Consider the following 23985-nt stretch of genomic DNA (forward strand, 5'->3'; position numbering starts at 1 on the left):
TTCTCTGGTCCATAAACATTTTCCAGACCTTAAGGTTTGGATGTGATGTTTTAGGAGCATCTAATCACACCATTTTCTATTCATATCCCTTAACATGTGTTTGAAAATTTAACAAATTGGAAGACCTAAACTTCCAAGGGGGTAGGAAAAAACACATGACATTAATAGATAAAACATAGTTTTTGAGAGAATCCAATTGGCAGCATAGTATTACAGCACTAGTGGGCCGTATTAAGACAATTTTTCCACATTAAGAAGTAGCTACCATTTCATGGGTGGAATATCTGTTATAAGCTTTGAGATCTATGGGTGAGTAGTAATGCTGATTAATTTACCAATTCTCATTCTCTGCATGTTGCTAGAGACTGCTTTCCTGTTCCCCATTCCAGTAAACACTTAATATTAAGACTTACAGTGTTTTGTTGTCGAAATAAGGGGAAACTGGCCTTGGGCCACATTTGTAAATCTACATTCAAGTGCACCATCAATCAAGTCTTACCCAAATGCCAGGGTGCAGCTGGGTATTACAGATGTTCAGTAGAGTCACTCATCTTCCACAAAAACAAATCTAGGGAGAAAATTTAAAACAAAAGAAAAAAAACAGAAAAATGATTTTTATATTAGGGCTCTACTTTCTTTTATGTATCAACTAAAATTTTTGTTATTGACTGATATGAGTCTGTGTTATTTACAAATTATTTACAAATGTTTACATTTAAGCTTGTTCAGAGTTGTGTTTTTCAATATGTTTCTTTTCATTACTTGTACATCTATTCTAGATACTCACATGGCTAACCACGACATAGTTGTTACTTTGAAACTACTTTACAGTACAACTATTAATACATTGCTTTTTACTTTGGTGAATGTTTTTTGCTTGAGTGGGATAGAATATTTACAGCACTGGCGTTAATGCATTGGCTTGACCTGAAGTGACACTAAAATGATATCTCCAAGGCTTGTGTTCATTCAACCAAGTTAAGTAAAGTATTTGTTCTTACAATGAAGAAAATGTAAACATATAAATAGATTCTGAAGCTTCCTTGAAAACATTTACTTAGATAAAATCTACCTTCTTTAAACTTTATATTTTTCTGTTAACTAACATATTTGTTTAATGTCACCTTTGGGTTCAGAAAGAATGGAGAATATTTTTATTTTACCTTTAAAAAATTTTAAAGCATTACATTTTGCATTCAAGCATTACATTTTGTATACTAGGTAAACTATATTATATTCTACATTTGCCTAAAAATTGCACATAGATATTATATAGGATGTAACAGACTTGACTAAGAATATATGTATTTATAATCTTACATGCACAAATACGGAAAATGAACACTGTGTGATAAAATATTCATAAATAGTTGAACTAGATTATTAATAAAGCACATATAGCCACATTTGCTTTTAAAAATTATTAACTTCTCAGATTAAAAAGAGTGAAAAAATTTAAAGACCATGGTATTCAAAGAAGAAAATTTTATGGTGCAATATTTCACAAATAAACTTGTTTCAACTTCTTACCACTTTGGATCACCAGCCATCTCTCCACCAGAACAATTCATAAGATGACCATCACTTTTCACAATAGCTTGACAAATTCTACATAAAAAATTTAGAAGCTGGTGACGAATTGAAAAAAAAAAAGGAAAGGTCACTCTCAGTAGTGTTTTGAAAGTTAATACTGTTTATTATGAATATATTTTAAACTTGAAACCTGAAAATTTATTATAGATAATATAAATAAAATAAATGCCTACCTATTTGCTTAGAACTTACTATTCAGACAAGCTCTTCTACCCACTTGGATCTAACCAAATTTCACGCATACTTTTTATTTTGTTTTAAATGAAGCAACACTGCTGGCAAGTCCTATGTTTAATTTCATAATGTGTACAAAAGCCTGCTATTTGAATGGCAAATTCACCAGCCGGAAACTGGCTTTGAACATGTCAAATATATTGGCACTCGCTGGTCTCAGGTGCCACCGGACATTCCTGCCAGCGGGTCAGAAGCCAGCTCAGAGCTGAAGTCAGAGCCAGGAATCACATTGGAGTCATCAAGCACTGTGAGCAATCAGCGCAGCAGGAACAAGTTTTAGACACGGAGTCATAGTGGATGCCCTGGCAGAAGCATGTGGGCGTGAGTTCATGGTGAGCAGTGGGAAGCTGAAAGCAAGTGGTTCGCGGTCAATCGCTCTTGATCTCTTTGCGCTTTCTGTGTGTTTTCCATGAACACTCAGAAAGGATTTAATGTGAATCCTAAGGGCCTGTGAACCAACTGCCTACAACTGATCAAATGACACACAATGACAAAGTGCTCCCAGATTAATAAAAAAAAGATATTTTTGTAATACTATGACTTACTATTTTATTTTTCTGTACACTCTGATTTTACATTTTAAACTGCTATATTTAAATTTTTATTTTTTTAATTTTTTGCTTTCTTGGTACTTTAAGGTGAAAGATTATTTGCTCTGAAGAGAAGCCAGAGTATACTGGTTTCTTGGTACTGTAAATATATATTACAATTTCTGTCACCGCTATTGTTATTATATGTATTCTGAAGATTTAAAAATTATTTTTGAATAGTGTAGTTTTGCTTTTTTCATTATATATTTTAATTTTGGAATATTCTAACATATGTGTTAATTTTTGAAAGATGTTTTATTTTAAATTGAGAGTGTTTGCACTAAATTAAAAATTAAAATGTAATTCCAGACCCCTAAGCCAGCTTAAATTTTATTTGTACATTAATACTTGAAATGTTTTATATTTTATCATGGCAGATGACTATCTTTTAAAGCTTCATTGTATTAAGGATACACTAGAAACTCATCATATCAACAATGTGGAGAAGTCAATTTTATGGAAAAACTTCAGAAACTAAAACTGTCTTCAAAAGAAATACTTTCTCCATGTTGCTAACCAAATTCATTTGAAAAGGATTTAAGATGCACTAACTATGTAACAGGGTGCAGCCAAGAGAGGGGGCCCCAAATAGGATTCGTAATGGGGTCCAGAACTCAAGGTGTCCAGGAAATATTAGAAAAATATATATAGGATGTCCTCACCCCCACAAGCCTGAGCTGGGGGATGGAACACATGGAGCAGGGCCATTCAGAGCTGTTCTGTACAGCAACAGCTGTGCGGCTAACCTCTGGCATGGTCATTTCACATATCTATAACCTTAATCTGGTTTCATGGATGTGTTAAATAGCTGTGGCCATGCTCTGAGTCAGGGGGATGGAAATGACTTCCACTTAAGATGTAACTGGGAGGCAACTCCCCCTGGTTACAGGGCCTGTGTGAGAGCTTGGAGAAGATTGGCTCCTTGCCATGGGGCCACACCTGTCCAGACTTACTATAGCAGCCCAGTAGATCTGGAAGAATACGGGAATACTGTCAGGTGTAACTGATTGAAGGCAGAGTCGGAAATGGGGCTGCAGAGGAAGACTGATGCTGGGATTTAAACCCAGGCACAGCAGCCATGCAAGGAGAGGACCACAGGGCTTTGGCAGAGTAGGAGAGGAGAACCACACAGCATTGGCAGAGTGGGGACCCCGTGGCGGTGACACAGCTGATGGTGCCAGGAGCCTGAATCACAGACTTCTACTTTTCCTGAGATACGGCACCCGAGACTGGGCAGAGCGAGGAGGAAGGACTGTGTGCATCTGTGGGTATTCTAAAGGACTTTAGTATTTTAATGAAGACATTAAGTCATTACTTTGAACTTTTAAAAGTAAAGTCTGTATAACTTTTAAATAAATAATTCCTTTTTTTTCACCAATCTCTGGCATTGAGAGACGTCTTTCCTCTGGCGGTGGGCAAGGTGAACCTAGTAGGTGTGGGAGCAGAGAGAAAGGGGAGTCCTTTTGGTAATAGTATATCGTTCCCCCCCCAGGTCTGTTCTGTAACAACTACACCTTAAATATAGTTTCTTAGATTATGGTATGTACTAAAGCTTGACTTTTCATATTATAAAATTCTCTAAACAATAGTTTTGTAGTCTGAAGTTTCTCATGTGCAATGTTTCTTGGTGCTTTTCGTGTTATTATCTACAGTGGTTATTAAATATCTCTGTGCAATACATAGCAGAATAAAATCCCTTACGTAAAGCACATATACATAGAAAAATAAGACCTAAGTCATTCCAAATTGAGGAAAGCTCTAAGTGAAAAACCTAAAAATAAAATTGATTAGTGAGACAGAAAAATATACTTAGAAAATTATCTATTTTTATACATACTATTTTCATGACAAAAGCTAAATATTTGTTCCTTAGTAAAAAAGTTGTGAAGTGCATTTAAGCATGTTATCATTTGTAGTAAAATTAACAACATTCAGTAACTATAAAAGATATCTGGGTTTATTTCAATGTTTGCTCAAAAGTGTTCGAAAGGGGAAATAAGAACTATCAGTTGAAAGAAAACAAGTATCAAAAATTCCCGGAAGATGGCGGCAACATAGGTGGGAGCGGAGTCCACTTCCCCTCAACGCCAGGGAAATACCTAGCTGATCTGAGGAGCAGAGCGAACAGCCAACAGTATTCCAGCATATACGAAGATCAGAGACCAAAGATAGAGGACACTGAAAGATCTGACGGTAAGAAGAGTGCTCAAGGACAATAAGGTCCACGGGACCCAGGACCGCGCGGTACAAGGGCGGCAGAAGCGCCAGCCCTGGCGCAGGGGCTGCGGCAGGAGTCTTGGGAGAGGGCCAGGCTGCGCTGTGAGCAGCCAGGTGCTTGATTAGACCAGGGGGCCTTGAAAAGGAGGAATTTCTCAAAAAGAAAAAGAAAATAGAGACACTCAGGGGCTAATTAGAGAACTCTCGGTAGTAGCCGAGGCCCCTGGCGCCCCTCCCCCTCCACCCCTGGACTGCTACGCTCACCTGAGGTCCGGTCGCGCGCGCGAGCAGATTAGCGAACGGGACCCACACTTGAAACCCCGGAGGGGCGCCCACACCTGAAACCTCCGAGATAATTTGGAGCAGAGACTAGCTGCTCCACCCACAGGCCCAAAACCTCGGAACCGAGTGCCGCGTGATCCAGTCCCAGGGCGGCCCCGCCCGCCCGAGAGACTCAAGCCCAGGGCGGCTGGATCGGGCCCCCAAGCACAGAGCCTGTGGCTCAGCAGGCTGCGCGCGCTCACCAAGCTCAGGGCCGGCTGGGTGCCTGTTTTCCAAATACAAAGCTGCTGGCGAGTGTCCTAACCCCAAGGCGGCTGAATCCGCCACCTGCGCGCCAGCGTTCCAAGCCCTGGCGGCTCTATTGGTCCGCCGGCTGCGCGCTCAGGGCACAAAATAACGTCACAGACCCAAAGCGGCTGGATTCCCCTGCTGCGCGCGCACGCGTCACGAGCCAAAGCAGCTGGATTGGCTGATCAACGGACTGATTGACTGCCAGGGACCACACTTACAAAACAGCGAAGAGTGTGACCCAGGAAGAGAGAAAAGTGAAACCAATCCTTCCAAACACCCCCTCCCGTTGCACAGACAGGACACCAGCAGAAATAACCTGACCGGTTTAAAGCCAACAGAAGGTTTTTTTTTTTTTTTTTTTTTTTTTATCCTTTTTCTTTTTTTTTCCTTTCCCCCTGAATTCCTTCTTCCTCTCTCTTTTTTTCTTTTTTTTCATTCCTTCTTCCTCCCATCCTTTACCATTTTTATGTCTTCTTCCTGCCTTCTTTTATCTATTTCTATGTTTTAATTTTTGCTAAAATTCCTTCTTATCTTGCCTCCGATCTTTCTCTATTCTTCCCTCCTTCCTTCCTTTCCTCCTTTCCTATTTCCTTTTTCCCTCCTTCCCATCTTTCTTTTGGTTTGTTTTGTGTGTGTGTGTGTGTTTTTTTTTTTTTCTTTTCTTTCGCCCCCCCTTTCTCTTTTTCCCACAGGTGAGACAACAAAACCTGGAGTGCTGAAAAGACTAGAGATAGACCGTGTTAAACACATAAACGTCAGCTCAAGACCAGTGAGCACAGGAGAGTAAGGAGACAGCACCACCGAATCCCATTGGCATTCTACCATAGAAGTTCATATCATAAATCCAGGGAGTCAGAACAAAGCAATTTAAGACGCAGAGGCCAACAAGAAGAACCTCACAAACAATGGGAAGACAAAGAAACAATTCCCAAATGAAAGGAAAGGAGGAAGTCTCAGAAAGAATACTAACCGAAAAAGAGGCAAGTCAACTATCAGATACTGAGTTCAAAGCAATGGTCATCAGGAAACTCACTGAGCTCTCTGAGCTCAAAGAGAACTACCAGAAACTACAAGGAAACTACAATGAACTCACTGCAAACTATATCAACATGAAAAAGGAAATAGAAAATATCAACAAGAGCCAAGAGGAAATGAAGAATACAATTTCTGAATTGAAGAACACAGTAGAAGGAATGAAAAGCAGACTTGATGAAGCAGAGGATCGGATCAGCGAGCTGGAGGATAAAGTAGAAAAAAACACCCAGAAGGAGCAAGAAAAGGAAAAGAGGCTCAGAAAGAATGAAGAGGCAATAAGGGAAATGCAGGACAACATGAAACGTAACAATATCCGTATAATAGGAATACCAGAAGGAGAAGAAGAAGAGCAAGGGATAGAAAACCTGTTTGAAAAAGTAATGATGGAAAATTTCCCTAATCTGAGGAGAGAAAAAGTCACCCAAATCCAGGAAACACAGAGAGTCCCAAGCAAGAGGAACCCAAAGAGACCCACTGCAAGACACATCATAATTAAAATGGCAAATTTCCAAGACAAAGAGAGGATCTTAAAGGCAGCAAGGGAGAAAAAGGAAGTAACATACAAGGGAGCCCCAATAAGGTTAGCAACTGACTTCTCAATGGAAACGCTCCAAGCCAGAAGAGAATGGCAAAAAATATTCCAAGTAATGAGAACCAGAGGCCTCCAACCAAGACTACTTTACCCAGCAAGGCTCTCAATCAAGATAGAAGACCAAATAAAGAGCTTCCCAGACAAAAGAAGTCTAAAAGAATACAGCTCCACCAAACCAGCTCTGCAAGAGATGCTAAAGGGACTGCTTTAAGGAAAGGAAGGAAAAGAGAAAGACAGAGGAACACAGGTAGGAAATAATGGCAATGAATAACTACCTATCGATAATAACCTTAAATGTAAATGGATTAAATGCTCCAATCAAAAGACATAGAACAGCTGAATGGATAAGAAAACATGACCCACACATATGCTGCCTACAAGAAACCCATCTCAGGACAAAAGACTTACACAGACTGAAAGTGAAGGGCTGGAAACAAATTTTCCAAGCAAACGGACAGGAAAAAAAAGCAGGGGTAGCAATACTCATATCAGACAAAATAGACTTCCAAAGAAGGGCCATAAAGAGAGACCCAGAAGGTCACTTCATAATACTCAAAGGAAGAATCCACCAAGAAGACATAAACATTGTAAATATATATGCACCCAACATAGGAGCACCCAAATACATAAAGAAAATCTTGGAGGATTTCAAGAAAGATATTGACAGCAACACAATTATAGTAGGGGATTTTAACACCCCACTATCAAAAATGGACAGGTCTTCCAAACAAAAGATCAACAAAGATATTGTGTCACTTAACAATACCTTAGAGGAAATGGACTTAACTGATATATACAGAGCTTTTCATCCCAAAGAAGCAAAATACACGTTCTTTTCAAGTGTCCATGGAACTTTTTCAAAGATAGACCACATGATAGGACACAAAGCAAGCCTCAACAAATTCAAGAAAATTGAAATCATATCAAGCATCTTCTCTGACCACAAGGGTCTGAAACTAGAAACCAACGCCAAGGGTAAAAACCCAAAACACTCAAAAGCATGGAGACTGAATAGCATGCTATTAAACAATGAATGGGTCAAGAACGAGATTAGGGAAGAAATCAAAAACTTCCTGGAAACAAATGAAAACGAACTCACAACAACCCAAAACCTATGGGACACAGCAAAGGCAGTCCTGAGAGGGAAGCTCATAGCAATACAGGCCTACCTTAAGAAGTTAGAAACAGTTCACACAAACAACCTAACCCTACGCCTACAAGAACTGGAGGAACAACAACAAAGACAGCCCAGAGCAAGCAGAAGGAAGGAAATAACCAAGATCAGAGCAGAACTAAATGACATAGAGACTAAAAGCACAATTGTAAGGATCAATGAATCCAGGAGCTGGTTCTTTGAAAAGATAAACAAAATCGACAAGCCTTTAAGTAGGCTCATCAAGAAAAAAAGAGAGAGGATCCAAATAAACAGAATTAGAAATGAAAGTGGAGAGATTACAACTGATACCACAGAAATACAAAGGATCGTAAGAAATTACTATGAAGACCTGTATGCTAAGAAATTTGAAAACCTAGATGAAATGGACACATTTCTAGAAAAATATAACCTTCCAAAACTGAATGAAGAAGAAGCAGAAAACCTGAACAGACCAATATCAGCAAAGGAAATTGAAGCAGTCATCAAGAAACTCCCATCACACAAAAGCCCTGGACCAGATGGTTTCACAGGAGATTTCTACAAAGCATTTAAGGAAGAACTAACCCCTATCCTTCACAGACTATTCGAAAAAATCCAAACTGATGGAAGACTCCCAAACTCTTTTTATGAAGCCAACATCATCCTAATCCCAAAACCAGATAAAGACACAACGAAGAAAGAAAACTTCAGGCCAATATCGCTGATGAACATAGACGCTAAAATTCTCAACAAAATATTAGCAAACCGCATCCAGCAATATATTAAAAAGATCATCCACCATGACCAAGTGGGATTCATCCCAGGGATGCAAGGATGGTACAATATTCGCAAATCAATAAACATAATACATCACATCAACAACAGCAAAGACAAAAATCACATGATCATATCAATAGATGCGGAAAAAGCATTTGATAAGATACAGCACCCATTTCTGATAAAAACACTCAGCAAAGTGGGAATAAAGGGAGCAGTCCTCAACATAATTAAGGCCACATATGAGAGACCTACAGCCAACATCACACTCAATGGACAAAAACTTAGAGCTTTCCCACTAAGATCAGGAACTAGACAAGGATGCCCTCTCTCACCACTCCTATTCAACATAGTATTGGAAGTCCTAGCCACAGCAATCAGACAAGAAAAAGCAATAAAAGGCATCCAAATTGGAAAGGAGGAAATGAAACTGTCACTGTTTGCAGACGACATGATAGTGTACATGGAAAACCCTATAGACTCCACTCAAAAACTACTCGACCTAATAAATGAATTTGGCAAAACAGCTGGATACAGAGTCAATACCCAGAAATCAAAGGCATTCCTGTACACCAGCAACGAAACTGCAGAAACAGAAATCAGGAAAAAAATCCCATTCGATACAGCAACAAGAAAAATAAAGTACCTAGGAATAAACCTAACCAAGGAGGTAAAAGACCTGTACTCAGAAAACTACACAACACTGAAGAAAGAAATTAAGGAAGATACAAACAAATGGAAGCATGTACCATGTTCATGGATTGGAAGAATCAACATTATCAAAATGGCCATACTACCCAAAGCAATTTATAGATTCAATGCAATCCCTATTAGAGTACCCATGACATATTTCACAGATATAGAACAAACATTGCAGAAATTCATATGGAACCATAAACGACCTCGAATAGCTGCAGCAATTTTGAGAAAGAAAAACAAAGCAGGAGGGATCACAATACCTGATATCAAACTGTATTACAAGGCCACTGTAATCAAAACAGCCTGGTACTGGCATAAAAACAGGCACATAGACCAATGGAACAGAATAGAGAGCCCAGAAATAAACTCAAGTCTATACGATCAATTAATATTTGACAAAGGAGGCAGGAGCATAAAATGGAGCAAAAACAGCCTCTTCAACAGATGGTGTTGGGAGATCTGGACAGCTACGTGCAAAAAAATGAAACTCGATCACCAACTTACGCCATACACGAAAATAAACTCAAGATGGATAAAAGACTTAAATATAAGCCGTAACACCATAAAAGTCCTTGAGGAAAACATTGGCAGGAAAATCTCAGACATTCCACGCAGCAACATCCTCACAGACACATCCCCTAAAGCAAGGGACATAAAGGAAAGAATAAACAAATGGGACCTCATCAAAATAAAAAGCTTCTGCATGGCTAAAGAAAACAGCACCAAATTACAAAGAGTACCAACAGTATGGGAAAACATATTTGCCAACGATACCTCAGACAAGGGCCTGATCTCCAAAATATATAAAGAACTCACTCGACTCCACTCCAGGAAGACAAACAACCCAATTAAAAAATGGGCAAAGGACTTGAACAGACACTTCTCCAAGGAAGACATACAGAGGGCCCAGAGACATATGAAAAGATGCTCAGCATCACTAGCCATCAGAGAGATGCAAATTAAAACCACAATGAGGTATCATCTCACACCAGTCAGAATGGCCAACATAAACAAATCCACAAACAAATGTTGGAGAGGATGTGGAGAAAAGGGAACCCTTGTGCACTGTTGGTGGGAATGCAGACTGGTGAGGCCACTGTGGAAAACAATATGGAATTTCCTCAGAAAACTAAAAATGGAACTGCCCTTTGACCCAGTAATTCCGCTGCTGGGATTATACCCTAAGAACACTGAAACACCAATCCAAAAGAATCTGTGCACCCCAATGTTCATAGCAGCACAATTTACAATAGCCAAGTACTGGAAGCAACCGAAGTGCCCATCAGCAAACGAGTGGATCCAAAAACTATGGTATATTTACACAATGGAATTCTACGCAGCAGAGAGAAAGAAGGAGCTTATACCCTTTGCAACAGCATGGATGAAACTGGAGAGCATTATGCTAAGTGAAATAAGCCAGGAAGTGAGGGACAAGTACCATATGATCTCACCTTTAACTGGAACATAAGCAATAGAAGAAAAAAGCAAACAAAATACAACCAGAGACATTGAAGTTAAGAACAATCTAACAATAGCCAGGGCGGGGGTGGGGGGTGGGGGCGGGGATAGTGGGAAGAGGGTATTACAGGAACTACTATAAAGGACACATGGACAAAACCAAGGGGGAGGGTGGAGAGGGGGGAGGGAGGTGGGTTCACCTGGGGTGGGGTAGAGGGATGGGGAGAAAAGGCATACAACTGTAATTGCATAACAATAAAAAAAAAAAAAAAAAAAAAAAAATTCCCCTTCTGCTCTGGCTGGTGTGGCTCAGTGGATTGAGCACCAGACTGCAAAGCAAAGGGTCGCCAGTTTGATTTCTTGTCAGGTCACATGCCTGGGTTTCAGGCCAGGTCCCCAGTAGGGGGCGCTTGAGAGGCAACCACACATTGATGTTTTTCTCCCTTCCCTTCTATCTAAAAATAAATAAATAAAGTCTTAAAAAAGATTCCCCTTCTATAGCAGACTATAATTCAATTTTTGTATATATCCTAATTATTCCTTATCACTTTGTGAAAACTGCAGATTTCTTTCTAATTTTTTTAGGAAAGAGGTGAAAAGGAGATGTCAACAGGAGCTAAAATTGAGAAAATAGATTCAATATGCAATCACAGCAAACAAACTGAGGCCAGGAAAGAGAAAGCATCTATATACATTTTTTCCAGGAACTCTGATAACATTTTTTACCTATTTTAATCCTCACAACTGTCTTACACGATAAGCATTATTCTTCTCTTTTTATAGGTAAATTGAGACTATGAGTATAAAATAAAAATCTGAGGTCAGAATACTTGTAGTAGACAAAACCATAATTTAATCCTCAACTCCATTGCCTTCAAAGACTTTGGTCTTTTCATTTTATACCTTAATATATTCTGGAAAAGCAATCTTAGCCTATCAGCCTTGATCAATCAACAGTATATATTAATGCCTCTCATTTCCTGTAAGGTGACTGCAGTCACTCCCTATCAACAGCCCCAGTTGCTGTACTTGACAGTCCCTGATCTGTTGGTCTGTAGGCACTAATGGACCAAACGGGAGATTTGTGTCTGGACAACTGCTCACTCAACTAAGATTAATGGCCTGTTGTATCAATTCTCACATGCCAATCAAGCCAAGGATTGCTACTAAACCCTTTTGCCCTCTGACACCTCTCTAAGAATCCCTGGTCAAATACCTAGTGAAACCAATGAGCATCTCTCTTCCTCTCACAATTGTAGCTGCTCTGAACACTCTGATTTCCATAAACTGTGGAGTTCCAGTTGGTGAACAGAAAGCATGTTTACTACGAAAGTTGGGAAGCACTGACATGAAACAGCAAACTAACATTTCACTTGCCCGACTCCTTTTATACTAACTAGGTATCCACAGTGTCCCAGTTATGCTTATGGACCTATATTTAAATCACCTGGGGTACATATTAAAATGCAGGTTCCTTGAGTGCCTCCAGACCTAATATATTACAGTCTCTAGGCATGGCGCCTAAGGATCAGTGTTTTATATATCCTTGGACATTTTAACATATATTAATATTACATACACTATATTTTTAAACATTCATTAGTATTAATATTTCAGACAAACCAAGAAGATTACAGACAAATCAACCTCACTGGCTCATAGGTCACAGGATCTGAAATTAAGATGGGAAACAATAATGTAGATAAAGGATGACTGGTATCAGTAGTTAACTTGCACCTTTAGCTACCTAAGAAACACTTAGAGAAGGCTTTTCCAGGAATACATTGAATACTCAATTGTATTCCTGGAAAATTGGAGGAATACAATTTTCCTCCAAAGGACACAATGTAATCACTATTTTCAGGGAGGACTGCACAGCAAAAATTTAGTGGATAGCTTTATCTCCTTTATGTTCTGAGAATTCAGATTTTCCTTATTTCTATATTACATATAAAGATTATAAATATATAAATATTACATATTTATATAGAGAGATGAGACAACAAATATCTAAAATGACCTATTTTGCAACATTGTTCAAAGTAAAAATCTTAAATGACCAGGTGTTTAACAAAGTGTTATAATTTGGTAAAACTGTCTTATTTGGCTACACTAAGAAGTCTTCCCAAATTAGAATTAATTCTCCTTCAGCATCAGTCACTGCTAATTGAGGCAAGTTGAGTCACTGTAGGTACACTGTGAGATTCCACTTTAACTTTGTTTAAACCTTAACTAGTATTTCAAAAGAAAATTACAAAATGGCTTAGTTATTTTCAAGCATTACTTGGAGTCTCAAACAGAAGGATTGAGATTAATTAAATAAGAATGGTATCAATTTTAACTAGAAACACGAGTCAGGGCAATCTCTAGCACAAAAAATCTGTTTTGCTTTTTAATTTCCTCTAATCTGCTATCTATAAAAATGACTATTTCAATAGGATTTTTTGTTGTTTGATTTACTATAGTTAATGAACCCCCTGTATGCTGTGCCTAATATTATTTAAAATTGTAGGCTGAGAAAATAAAATTGTAGCATTTAAAATCAACTAAAGAATTTTTTTGTCTCAGGCATGTTGTTATACTGTCTTTACTGTCATCAGAATAGCTAACTAAACTTAAGTCTTCTCTATGTAACAAGAAGTAATTCTGTTAACATTTATTTTATTTAGCAATCAAATCTCAAGACTATACTCTGCTTTTTTTATTTTCCCATATTTTTAGATGAGCAGTGAAGTTGACTTCCTTAAATGGTTTAGTTATTATCTATTATAAATCTCATAGGACATAGTATATTTTATAGAATCTAATTAATGGATTTGCTGGAGAAGCTGCTCCCCCTCTGGTCTTCTGTCAGTATTCTGCACAGACATCTTATTGGCCTTCATTTACTGATTCCTACATCTTAACTTGAGAGATAATTACAAAGATAAATATAAATTATGAATCCATTAGAATGTAAATGTAATTTAAATCTCTTTACTGGTTGTGCCAGTTTAACCGAGCACCAGTGGGTTGCCCTTTGAATGTATCAGAAGTGTATGCTTTTGAAACCTTTGATACAAACAAGTGGACTCATAAACAAAAAAATTTGTGCTCTAAGTACACACTTTCCACTTTTTAGACAACCTCCATTTTTTGTTTCAATTTTGTTCACCTTTTGAAGACAACGTTGTATTTTCCTCTAAATGATATATTGTCTTTATTATTGAATTTATTTGGGTGACACTGTCTAGTAAAATTATGCAGGTTGCAGGTGCACAATTCTATGACACATCAGCTGTACATGGTGGTGTGTATTCACCACCCCAAACAAGTCTCTGTCCATCACCATTTATTCCCCCATACCCTTCTTGGCCCCCTCCACCCCTGCTGCCCCATCATTTACTGCACTGTTGTCCATGTTCATGAGTTTTCTCTCTCTTTTTTTCTCAATCCATCTACCACCCTCCTCAATGATATTACATTTGTTCATAAGGTCAGTTTAGATTAGCTGAACTTGTAAAGTTAGCTGGAGAAAGGAATTAAAATTGATATCTGCATATAGGCAAGATCTCAGTGGGTTTTATATAGTACTGACATATAAATCTGCTTTTTTGTGTGTGTGAGACCAGTGTTGAGAAAATTTAAAACCTCCCAGGCAGTTGAATGAAAGTAGTTAAAATTGGTGAGGGGATGGAGAACAGGACATGAAACCAGAGTGAAATCCTTCAACTTTTCATCAAATCACTCCCCACTTTGGTTCAGATAAGTGGAGCCTCATGGAGAACTGTTGGGAGCAGAAAGCCCCATCCACCAGATGTCAATATGACAAATCAAACTGATAGAAGCAGAAAGACAGAAGAATCAGAATTAGAACCCTCAGCAAATCCTGGGACTGAAATCCTGGGATAGTCCTGAACTAATGAGGAATGAGAAGTTTGAATAAAAGACTGAGCAGAATGATGGCAAATAGTAGGTGGTAAATAAAGTCTCAAGTTTAATTCTCCACTTGTGACCCAAAGGTTAAAGTTACTATAGAAAGTTTTTAACAGACCCGACTGACAAGTGCAGAAAAAACTTTCTGAGCCTCTGGTGGCTCAGAATCAGCTATTTCTAAAACATGAGAGATAATACAACTGAACAAAAACAAGGGCAACAACAAAAACCACCAAATTAAAAAGTGGACAGAAGACCTGAACAGACACTTATACCAAGAAGTCAACAGATATATGAAAAGGCGCTCAACTTCCCTAGCTATTAGGAAAATGCAAATGAAAACTGCAATGAAATACTACCTCACACCTATTAGAATGCCTATTATCAACAAGACAGGTAATAACAAGTGTTGGAGAGGTTACGGAGAAAAAGGACCCCTCATTCACTGCTGGTTAGAATGTAAACTAGTACAGCCACTATGGAAAATAGTATAGAAGTTCCTAAACAAATTAAGAATAGAGTTATCATTTGACCCAGACCTCTCTTTTGGGTCTCTACCACAAAAATTTGAAAATGCTTATTTGTAAATATAGATGTACCCTGATTTTCATTGCAGAATTATTGATGGTGGCCAAGACATGTAAACAACCAAAGTGTCCTTCAATTGATGATCAGGTAAAGAAGATGTGGTACATGTATACAATGGAATACTCCTCAGCCATACAAAACACGAAATACTGCCATTTGCAACAGTATGAATGGACCTTAAGAATATCATGTTAAGCACAATAAGTCAGATGAAAAAAGTCAATAACCATATGAGTTTACTCATATGTGGGATATTGGATTGAAAGCAAGAAATGAACAAACAAGACAAACAAACAAAAACTCAGAGAAACAGACAACCGTATGGTGGTTACCAGAGGGAAGGGTGAGTGAGTGGAGAGGTGGTAAAGGGTAAGGGGGTTCAAATATGGTGATGGAAAGAGACTTGACTTGGCCTGATGAACACACAATGTAATATACAGATGATGTATTATAGAATTGTACATTCTATATAATTGAAATCTATATAATTTTACTAATATCATCCCAATAAATGTAATAATAAAAAATAAGAATTGAATTAAAAATGCACGAGCCACAGATATTGATAGCTTCTTGTTCTTCACCAAGACGTTTTAGCATTTAAGGGTTGATATTTTCCTGTAATAGAGGTTCATTTCTAAAAATTACAAGCCAGTCTGAAGATTAAAACTATCAGCAAGAGGAAAATGTAGATCTCCCTTCCCCCCAAATTGCTACATATCTTCTGGATGATCTTATCCATTTCTCCCTATACAGTTTTATGAAAAGCAGATGTTATAACTATGGAATGAACTTAACCCTTGGATTAGAGTGAATCATATGTCATGCAGGCAGCTACCCAGAAGTACCCCATCAAAATATAATTTGCAGGACACATTGTGGTAGTATGACTTCAAGTGAAGTCCTACACTGTCTCCAAGGAAAAAGTAAATGGAAACTCCTGGAAGTTATTGCCAGAAAAATAATCTGTGATGTATCACGGGTAGAGGAGGTAGTCATGAAAGTTGTGCCTAAAAAGCACAGACATGAAAATTGTTTTCTGATTTCTTCCTTTTAATCAAAATTTATTTGCTTTTTTAAATGTATAATCTGTCTTATATTTTTCCATTACCATTTAGTCCCCATATACTGCCCTTCCCCCAGCAATCACCACACTATTGTCCATGTCCATGAGTCTTTTTTGTTTTTGCTCAGTCCCTCCACCACCAAACCTCCCACCCACAGCTCTCATCTGTTCTCCATCTATGAGTCTGTCTCTGTTTTGCATGTTAGTTCAGTTTGTTCATTAGATTCCACGTATGAGTGAAATCACATGGTATTTGTCTTTCTCTGACTGCCTTATTTCATTTAGCATAATGTTCTCCAAGCCCATCCCTACTGTGTAAACGATAAAATTTTCTTCTTTTTTATAGTCAAGAAGAATGCCACTGTGTAAAATCCCAGAGTTGTTTTATCCACTCATCTATTGGTGGATGCTTAAGCTGCTTCCGTATCTTGGTGATTGTAAATAATGCTGCAGTGAACATAAAGGTGCTTATGTCCTTTTGTATTAGTGTTTTGGGTTCCTTTGGAAATATTCCCAGAAATGGGATCACTGGGTCAAAAGACAGATACATTTTTAATTTTTTGAGCTATCTTCATACTGCTTTCCACAGTGGCAGCACCAGTCTGCATTCCCACCAACAGTGCAAAAGGGTTCCCTTTTCTCTACATCCTTGCCAGCACTTGTTATTTGATTTATTGAGGATAGCCATTCTGACAGGTGAGAGATGGTATATCATTGTGGTTTTTATTTGCATTTCTCTGATGACTAGTGACATTGAGAATCTTTTCATGTCTATTGGCCATCTGTATGTCCTCTTTAGAGAAGTGTCTATTCAGGTCCTTTGCCCATTTTTTAATTTTTTTGTTGTTGTTGTTTGTTTTTTTTGGTGGTGAATCCAAGAGCTGGTTCTTTGAAAAGATAAACAAGATTGACACACTTTTAAACAGACCTATCAAGAAACAGAGAAAGGACCCAAATAATTAAAATCAGAAATGAAAGAGGAGAAATAACAACTAACACCAAGAAACACAAAAGGTTGCAAGAAAATATTATGAACAATTATATGCCAAAAAACTGGACAACCTGGAAGAAATGGATAAATTCCTAGAAACATACAATCTTCCAAAAATAAATCAGAAAGAATCAGACATTCTGAATAGACAGATTATACCTAGTGATATTGAAGCAGTAATCAAAAACTCCCAACACACCAAAGCCCTGGACCAGATAGCTACACAGGTTAACTTTACCAAACATGCCAAGAAGAACTAATACCCCTCCATCTGAAACTATTTCATAAAATTCAAGAGGAAGGAAGTTTCCCAAACTCATTTTACAAGGCTCACATTATCCTAATTCCAAAATCAGATAAAGACACTACAAAGAAAGTAAAGTACAGGCCAATATCTCTGATGAACCATAGATGCTAAAATCCCCAACAAAACATTAGGAAGCCGAATATAGTAATGCATCAAAAAAATCATGCACCATGACCAAATGGGATTTATTCCAGGAATGCAAGGTTGGTAAAACATTCACAAATCAATAAATGTAACTCACCACATAAACATAATGAAGGGTAAAAATGACATGATTATATCAATATATTTAGAAAAAACTTTTGATAAAATCCAACATCCATTTATGATAAAAACTGTCAGCAAAGTGGGAATGGAGGGACACATCTAAACATAATAAAGGCCATATATGGCAAACCCACTTCCAGCATCATACTCAATGGGCAAAAACTACACGCATGACACTTAATGTCAGGAACAAGTCAAGGATGTCCAGTTTTGCCTCTCTTATTCAACAGGGTATTGGAAGTCCTAGCCTCAGCAATCGGATGAGAAGAAATAAAAGGCATCCAAATTGGAAAACAAGAAGTAGAACTGTATTTATTTGCAGATAATATGATACTGTAAATAGAGAACCCCAAAGATTCCACCAAGAAACTACTTGAGCTGGTAAATGAATTCAGCAAAGCAGCAGGATATAAAATTCAGAAATCAGTTGCATTTTATATGCCAGTAACAAACTAACAGAAAGGGAAATTAAGAAAACAATCCCATTCACAATTGCTCCAAAAATTAATAAAATACCTAGGAATAAACCAAACCAAGGATGTAAAAGACCTGTACTCAGAAAATTTTAAGACACTGAGGAAAGAAATTGAAGAAGATACAAACAAGTGGAAGCAAATACCATGTTCATACATGGGAAGAATTAACATCATTAAAGTGTCCATACCACCCAAAGCAATCTACAGATTCAATGCAATTCCTATCTAGACACCAATGGTGTATTTCATAGAACTAGAACAAATATTTCAAAAATTTATATGGAACGACAAAAGGACCCACATAACAACAGTGTTTCTGATTTCTTGAGTAGTGTGGTATGACTGCTATTGTCATCAGGGTTTTACATGTTATGAGAGTTATATAAGTTGCAATTACAATATGAAATATATGTATTGCTGAAACTATTTCTGAGCAGCGATATGTAGGGGGGAAAGCAGACTTTTTAATGATTTTTTTCATGATTACTTTCTTGTCATCCTCATCTTGATAACATTTCATAAAATTATCCTTATATACTCACAAAGATTTGCATATCCTCATTATGGCACGATGCTATGATGCCTTCTACTATAACCTCAGGCTAGACCAGCAAAGTGCATTATATGAATCTTCTTGTTTCAGTCGCAATCAATATATAAAAGGTAAAATAAATGTTTAAAAAGAAAGAAAGAAAAGAGCAACCAGAGAGTAAAGATGATCTTGTCAAAGTAATAAAAATTAGGCCACGTGAAGACTTCTTACAGCAGCAAATGAAACCAAAATAGTAGAATATGTCTCTAGAATATTAAAATAAAATAATCATCAATGAAAACATTTTTACCCAGCAAAATTTATTATCAAAAGTGAGTAAACTTTAAGACAAAGATCATCTTTAGGGATAAACAGGTTCCCTGCAAATATCTTATTAGGAAAAATATTCTAAATCCATATACCTAGTATGATGATATTAACTGTATATTAATAAACTAACCTAAAATATACTAATAAAATTATTAATGAAACAACAGGGTGAACTTTGACAAATCTATCATTATAGCAAGAGATTTCAAAATACTACTTTTAATCATAGGTAAATGAGTAAAAAATATTAGTGAAGATAAAAAAAGATATGAAGGACAGAAATAACAAGTATGTTCTAATGGTATGATATAAAATTCTGTCCACAAATGAGACAATACAAGTTGTTCTCAAGCATAAAAAGAATACATTTTTAGTAGTCTCATTATAGTCAATAAACCAGTTATTAATAAATACCAAAGGATTTGTATTATACAGATAATCTAAAAGCATAAAAGCCGAAAAGAAAAAAACAAAATTTAACTTTTGTATGATACTGATTGGCTATATAAAATATTCAGTTATATATATAAATTATTAGAAATAATAGCAGAAATTACCAAAGGGATAGGCAGTAAGACTAAATAAATATACCAATTTTATTTCTATATGTGAACATCAATTTCATAGTTCTTTGAACTTCATCAACTTAATCTTTCTGGGCTTCAAATTCTTCATAAAATAAAAATAAGCAAAATAATTGTAATGTTACTTCAATCCTAATGTACTTCATATGGTTGTTAGAACATCAAACAAGCTGGTCTGTATAAAACTCTGTGGCATTCTATAAGTTCAAAATGAGTATTTGATAATAAATGATGCAGTTTTTATAATATTTTGCTTAAAATAAATATTTTGCACAACCTTTTATAATCTTCCAGTCTAATTAGGAACTAAAGATTTTCTACTAAATTTATGAGGCTTTTGTTTTAAAAATTGGTCCCTGTAAAGGCTGATCTCAAAATAAACATCCTTAATTGAAGTAGTTTTTGACAAATAACCATCATAGCAATAAAATAAAAGTCAATGTACATCACATGCAAAAACTGTGAAGCAAAACACTCCATAATATGGTGCTGGAAATAAAATATTTTTCTATCAAAATATTAAGGTCTTCTGAATGTCCTGCAGTATTTTCAGTTTGGAAAACAATATCAAAATATATTGCTGAGAATTTTGCAATAGTTATCAAAAGTGAGAAAAGATTTATATTTTTCCCTAGATCCATAACTGTGCTTTGGCTACTAAGAGTCATTTTATAAGCAAATCACCTTATATATATATATTAAAAAAAGAAGAAATTATTATTTTTATGATTACTAAATAAGTCCAAATAAACATTTCAGTATTATATTTTTTGAAGATATGCAAACTTTCAGTTTAATCCATGTGTTTCACTTTGGCCCTTATAATTCAAATATATTTTCCAATAATATAAAAACATTTCAAAATCTTTTGTATTCATTTAAATATTCATCAAGAGAATGGTGAACTAAACAAAATCAAGCTATTAGGAAACAAGAAGGGGAAATTACTTTCAGAAGTTTAAAAAAGCAATTTCAGAAGAAAAACATGAGAAAATTTATAACTTCAATATATATGCAGTGAAAGAAAACATTGGATTTTTAGTAAAGTATAACAAAGTAGAAACTAAATAAATTTTCTAAGAAACCAGAGGAAAAGGATAAACAGGCAAAATATTGAAAAACTAAATGAAAAATGTTGAGATTAAGTGAACCAAATAGCTTACACTATTACTCAAGAAGAAGCAAACAGCAAATGGAGAAGAGCCAAAAATGAAAGAAATAAAGTAATATGTAGTATTGTCAAAAATGTGTGTATTGATACAAGGAACAAATTAAAATAGAGCAACATTAAGACACAGATTAGTGCCTAAAACTGTTATTTTTTAACTTTAAGAATAAAAAAATCATGTAAAGAGTATGTAGAGCATCAATATTTGCCTCCAAAATCATTTTTAAAAGACTGCTCTAAAACTTCCTTGACTACTGGATTCCAGAAGACCATGGTCAATCTACAAGGAAGTTTCTTAAAGCGATTTGGATCAGCCTGAGTGTCATTTTTCTACCAAAAGGAAAGAAACGTATTTTTTTTATTGTTATTCAATTACAGTTGTCTGCCTTTTCTCCCCATCCCTCCACCCACGCCAGCCAAACCCACCTCCCTCCCCTGCCTACATTCTTCCCGTTGATTTAGTCCACGTGTCCTTTATAGTAGTTCCTGTAATCCCCTCTCCCCACTGTACCCTCCCCACTCCCCTCTGGCTATTGTTAGATTGTTCTTAACTTCAATGTCTCTGGTTATATTTTGTTTGCTTTTTTCTTTTGTTGATTAGGTTCCAGTTAAAGGTGAGATCATATGGTATTTGTCCCTCACCGCCTGGCTTATTTCACTTAGCATAATGCTCTCCAGTTTCATCCATGCTGTTGCAAAGGGTATAAGCTCCTTTTTTCTCTCTGCTGCATAGAATTCCATTGTGTAAATGTACCATAGTTTTTTGATCCACTCATTTGCTGATGGGCACTTAGGTTGCTTCCAGTACTTGGCTATTGTAAATTGTGCTGCAATGAACATAAGCTATATAAGCCCTTAGAAATGAATACTAGAGGGTGATAAAGTCAGTATATATTAAAACTTGAAAGGTACAGGTAAAAAGGAAAATATGCAATTAAACCATTTTAAAAATTGAGAATAGAAAGATATTAACACCCACCCCAAAAAGCAGATGCCTGATTCTCCAAAAAGACAAAGCAGAACATAATAAAGTAGATAGTAAAACAAAACTAAAAATTGATATGATCAAGAAATGTTTGCCTACAAAATAGAACATGAGCAAGAAAAATTATATAATCTTTATATGACTAAACCAGAAATGACTAATTCAACATTTACTGCAAGAAAGAAAACAAACAAAATAATCATAGAGAAATAAGAAGAATAGAGAAACAATGTAGTAAATGCAAAAATTTACAAATGATAAAGCCTAACCCTAATAAAAATATGAAAAAGATTTCCTTTGTAGAATCCAGTAAATCAAACTAGCAAGAACTAAAGAAAAGTACATACAGCAGAGTAGAAATTCTATACACTAATCAACAAAGAAACTTGAAAGCAAGACAAGACAATGAAAAACCATACAAATTGAACATCAATTATGCAAAAGAATTTCTGAGAAAATAAGTAAAAGCAGCTCAAGTAAAAAAAACCATGAAAATAATATGTTTTAAAATATAACTTTGAAAAACAGTGTTCATCTCATAAAATTTTTAAATATCAAAATAAAAAATAATCTGATTGAACATAAAAATTTTCCCAGTTAAGGAGAAAAAGAGTCCTAACTTATTTCATAATACTATGAAATTCCTCGTATCATTTTCCTCATGATACATTTACTGGTATCAAATATGCCAGCTGACATAAATAAGTAGAAAACTGGCAAAACATACAAAACAATAACTTTTAGACATCTGACCCTTAAGAGAAGAAACTAGTGAGATGATTTTTACTATTACCTTAACTATCAGAGAAGATTTTGGACAGCAGAATGGGTTGGGGGTTGAGAAAAACTCAAGCAGAGCAGAGCTGTCTAGATAAATTGGGGAATCAAAAATCAGAGTTCAGGGAAACTATGGCAGATAGAATTTTCAGTGCAAAGTATTAGAAAAAGAAAGCCATAAGAAAGAGATCCTGAAGCTTGCATTGAATTTAAAGGGAATTCTCTTCAGGGGTGTGTGTGTAGTTATTTTCTATTATGCTGGGTGAAGAACAACTGAAGGCTGGACAGTTCCAGTGGGTCATACACTGGGCTGAGACATTCTGATTTGATGAGCCAGAATGAAGAAACCAACCACATCAGACATTGTGGAAATTCAGTGGAGACAAAAGAAGGTCTAGGTCTCCAGGGGTGTCCACTCTGAGGCCCACTGACCTCATGCAGCCCAGAATAGCTATGAATGGGGCCCAACACAAAACCATAAGTTTACTTAAAACCTTTTTTTAGCTCATCAATTCTCATTAATTTTTATGTACTTAATGTGTGATCCAAAAACATTTCTTCTTCCAGTGGCCCAGAGATGCTAAAAGTTTGGACACCCCAGCTAGTAGGACTAACTTAGTCCTAAATTAAAAGCTACTTTAAACCCACCCCAAATGATCATGGACAGGAACTGAGGCTCCTGCCAATGATTAGCCACATGAGTGAGCCACCTTGGAAATGGGTTTCCTATCTCCAAACCTTCACATAACTACAGTCCTGGCTAGTAACTGATGGAAACTCCATGAGAGACACTGAACCAGAATTCCTGATCCACAAAAATGAGAGATAAGAGAGGTTCATTGTTATTTTAGCCACTAAATTTTGGGGGTGATTTGTTAGACAACATTAGATAATTAAAACAACAGGATGAATCCAGCTACCTGCACTGCGTAGGGTCCAATCTGCAACACTAGAAGCCAATGCCAGGTCCCAGCTTGCATCATCCCTTCAGTGGGACAAAAAGTTACCTGTGGGGTGATTATTTCATTGGATCCCTTTCATAAATAGAAAGGAGTTCTTTTGTCCTCTTTAGAAAATACAAAAATTTAAATATAGA

This window comes from Desmodus rotundus, chromosome 6 (assembly GCF_022682495.2).
Source record: "Desmodus rotundus isolate HL8 chromosome 6, HLdesRot8A.1, whole genome shotgun sequence".
Lineage (NCBI taxonomy): Eukaryota > Metazoa > Chordata > Mammalia > Chiroptera > Phyllostomidae > Desmodus > Desmodus rotundus.